Here is a 4522-nt window from a genome sequence, read left to right as displayed (position 1 = left end):
GATGCAATTCAACAAAGTTAGAAGCAATACAAGCTAGACATCATACGCAACATGCAACCACATATAATAGTGCCAAGTTAGAGCAAGCACCTATGATGGTGGAGTAGGGGAGATGTGCTCATCATCTACACAGCTATGTTGACTGTCTAGCCTTGCGTTGTCTTGCGAATCTTCTTGGGAGGATGGCGGAGTAGAATTTGTAGAGACCCTCCGTTTCAGTTGCTCGGAAGGACCACCATCATCCAATGCCTTACCAATTTCCTTTTGCTTTATGGATTTTGCATTGTGACGTCAAACCGACAAGAAAAAGGAATAAAATTCCCTCTTCAGAACTCATTCATGCATGATACTGACGAACACTACTCTGATGAAAGGCAGAGTCATGATACGAGGATGGAATATGTACGAAAAACTGGACGGCTTGACATATTCACACCTATGATGTGGTAACTAAGCAGAAGGCACTTCAACAAATTAGAAGCACTGCAAGCTAGACACCATATGGAAGGTGCTATCAATATCACTCTGCCAAGTTAAAACTGTCTCGTATAGGTGGCGTTCATCAAACTAGAAGCACTACATGCTAGAAATCATATTCAAGACGCAAACCAATATCACACTGCCAACTTAAAGGTGTCCCATCATATGTGACTGACGCAGGATACACAAGAAGAGTAGTTTCATGTAAGAACATGGTGTGATAGAAAGATATAGTATGTACCAAAAATAGGAAAGCATGTCATATTCACACGTATCATGTGTAAGCTCAGATGCAGTTTACACTAATTAGGAGCAATACAAGCTAGACACCATATGCAACATGCAACCATATATCACACTGCCAGGTTAGAGCAAGCACCTTAGATGGTGGAGTAGGGGGGCGGAGACTTGGCACTTGTAATGCACTAGCAGTACAAGGAGAATCCGTACAGATGCTCTGTTTATGTTGCTGCAGAGGACCACCATCATCGCCTTCCTTACTCTTTTCCTTCCTCTTTTTTGATTTTGCCTTGTCAAGTCAAACCCACAAGAAAAAGGAATAAAATTTGGTCTTCAGAACTCATTGATGCATGATACTAACGAGCACTACTTTCATGTAAGACGGACGCATGATAGGAGGATGGAATATGTATGAAAAACAGGACGGCATGACATATTGACATGTATGATGTATAAAGTGTAAACTAAGCACAAGGTGTTTGAACTAGTTAGAAGCAATGCAAGCTAGAAACCATATGAAAGATGAAACCAATATCACTATGCAAAATTAAAAGGGTGGCCTAACAAATGTATTTGACCAAATTAGAAGCAATAGTCCCTCCGTTCCACAATGTAGTGCCTATAGATTTTTCTGAAAGTCAAACTTTGTGAACTTTGACCAAGTGTATAGAGAAAACTGTCTACATCTACAATACCAAACATGTACAATCTAAAAATACAACTCATTATGTATCCAATGACGTGCATTTGGTATTCTAGATGTGCCTATTTTTCTCTAGGCGTGTCATATTCACATGTATAATGTGTAAGCTAAGGAGATGCAATTTAACAAATTAGGAGCAATACAAGCTAGGCACCGTATGCAACATGCAACCAGATATCACAATGCCATGTTAGAGCAACCACCTGGGGTTGTGGAGTAGGGGAGATGAGATTTGGAACTTGCACTACAGTAGGAGTAGCAGGAGAATCTGCAGAGATCATCTGTTTCGGTTGCTCCAGAGGACCACCATCATTCCGTGCCTTCGTCCTTTTAGATTTTGCCTTGTCAAGTAAACACACAAGAAAAAGGAATGAAATTCGCACTTCCAAATTCGTTGATGCATGATACTGACGAACACAACTTTTATGTATGGCAACCACATTGTAGGAGGATGGAATATGTACGAAAAACGCTAAGCAGAAGGCATTTTTCAACAAATTGGAAACAATGCAATCTAGACACCATATGAAAGATCCAACCAAAATCACTCTACCAAGTTAGATGTGTCTCATTATAAGTGGCACTTCAACAAATTAGAGGCAATACATGTTTGAAATGATATGCAAGATGCAACCAATATTACACTGTCAACTTGAAGGTGTCTTGTCAGAAGTGATTGATGAGGGATACACAAGAAAAGTAGTTTGATTAAGAACATGGTTAATAGAAAGACGTAATATGTACCAAAAACAGGAACGCATGTCATATTCACAGGTATAATGTGTTGACTAAGCAGATGCAATTTACCCTAATTTGAAGCATTACAAGGTAGACACCATATGCAACATGCAACCACATATCACACTGCCAAGTAAGAGGAAGCACCTGCGATGGTGGTGTGGGGAATTGCGGTCATCAACTAGAGAGCTACGTTGACTATCTTCATTTAGCCTTGCTATTTCTTGAGAATCATGTGGGGAGGATGACACTGCACTCTTTAAACGAGTAGCGCGTCTCACAGTAACCCACCGGGGTGACTGTCTCGTCCTAAGTGATTAATGAGGGATACAAAAGAGCATTAGTTTGATGTACGAACATGGTTAATAGACATATGTAGTACGTATCAAAAATAGGAAGGCATGTCATTATCAAAGGTATAATGTGTAAAGTAAGCTGATGCAATTTAACCAAATTGGAAGCAATACAAGCTAGACACCATATGCAACATGCAACCACATTTGACAGTGCGAAGTTAAAGCAAGCACCTGGGATGGTTGTGTGTGGCAATTGAGATTATCAACTGCAGAGCTACATTTACTGTCTCCATCTGCTGGCACTGCACCCTTTAGAGCGCTGGGACGCTTAGTGCTTATCTTCGAATTACACTGGAGTGACTTCTGTCTTTTCTTTTTTGTATTCATCAACACCGTGTCAGAGTCTGAAATACCCATGCATAAAAAAAATAGTGTGAGTATGGGTGAAGTGTGTGCACAAGTAGTACAGTGTAAAGGTAGCAGATAGCAGGTTGGTGAGAAATAAATGACGGGAGACATATGATAGATCTACAACATGCATGGCACACGAAATTACTAGATTCTAGGATTTTGAAATATGAGCACAGGGATGGCTGGGAAATGTAGATGCTCCTCCAGCACACCACAAGGTGTGGTCCTATGAAAATAACAGTCTACTGAAAACAAATAGGTCAGTCCATTTTTTCTGCACCGTCCGATGTACAAAGAATGGGCAGATCGCCTTCATCTACCTCCAGCTAGTCAGTGTTACGATCTTCCTCGAAACGCCAGCGACCATCGGCCCAGTCCCCTGCCTCCGCCCTCCCCTCGACCTCACCGCACCGCCATGCTTGGCACCGCCCCCAGCCATCCCTCCAAGCCCCGCCGACCTCTAGATCGGGCGCAAGCAGCTCCTGCGCCCCACAACCCTATGATAGACACCGATGCGCCGCTTCCTCGGCGAACAGGCGGACTAGGTGCTCCGCACGCCTAAGCGGGTGCTGCTTCTTTTGATTGCGATTCGACTGACCCTGAATTGATATCCAGGCAGGCTACTGACCTCTAGCAAAGGTGAAATAGTAAATGGGAGGAAACCTTGTGCATATAATATCACGAAGAAGATGCAGTACGAAGCGCTCAGCTAGTTTCTTTCGTGGGATGGATACGGTGTGAGCAGAGACGTAATATTTGCATGAATAAGGGAAGAGGAGTACCTCTTTCTGCTGGCAGTGCTATGTCCTCCTTCTATTTTTCCAACGATCTTCTTGTGGTTCGCTGGAAATGAGAAGTTGGTGAGGACGGTGGAGCCTTGGACGAACCCATGGCCAAGTTGTTGAGTGTGGTGCGGTGGCCGTCTATCGGCGGCGGGGAACCAGATCCGAGGCGGCGAACGACGGTGTAGCGGGAACAGCTCCGGTGCGGTGGACAGTTGCGACAGTGGAGCAGCAGCGGTGAGGTGCAGGAGGGCGTGGTCGAAGTGGTTCTGGTACGGCGCACGTCGGCGTCGGCATCGTGGAGGCAGCTCTGCCTCGGCTTCAGCTGCTAAGTCTTGAGGGTGTTGCGGTTGCGGTTGCATTGGACGATGATGTCGGGGTACCGGCTCCGGCGTGATGGAGGAAGGCGGCGGTTGATTGGGTGTGATGGGGTGGAGGACGGAGGAGGCTGGGGTTTTGCGGCTGGTGGAGAGGGCGTTTTGGCGCCCACAGAGTATGAATGGGGAAACGGAGGGTGGGGGAACTAAGGGTGAACAATGTTTCGGTTTGGGACACGCTTGTTTGAATTTTGGGGAAAGTTACAAACTTTGCCCCCATCTAAAATTTCGGACATATTGCGGGTTGGGGGTAGGACAGTAATCTCAAGTGTCCCAAATGGTGGGCGGGATAAATTTCGGCCGAGCGCATGGGTGTTTAGGCACCCACGGCGTATGAATGCTTCTCGGAGGCGGTTGAGACTGGCGTCTTGGTGAATTTACAAACCTACCCGGTTTAGACCTTTGGACATCGGGCCGATAGGCTACACGTGCCAGAGTCAGGACAGTAATTTCCTACCACTAAACATTAGTCTCGCGCAGTTTCGGGTGACCAGA

The sequence above is a fragment of the Aegilops tauschii genome, chromosome 7 (genome assembly GCF_002575655.3).
Source record: "Aegilops tauschii subsp. strangulata cultivar AL8/78 chromosome 7, Aet v6.0, whole genome shotgun sequence".
NCBI lineage: Eukaryota > Viridiplantae > Streptophyta > Magnoliopsida > Poales > Poaceae > Aegilops > Aegilops tauschii.
The sequence above is the reverse complement of the archived record's forward strand: the minus strand, read 5'-3'. Positions refer to the sequence as shown.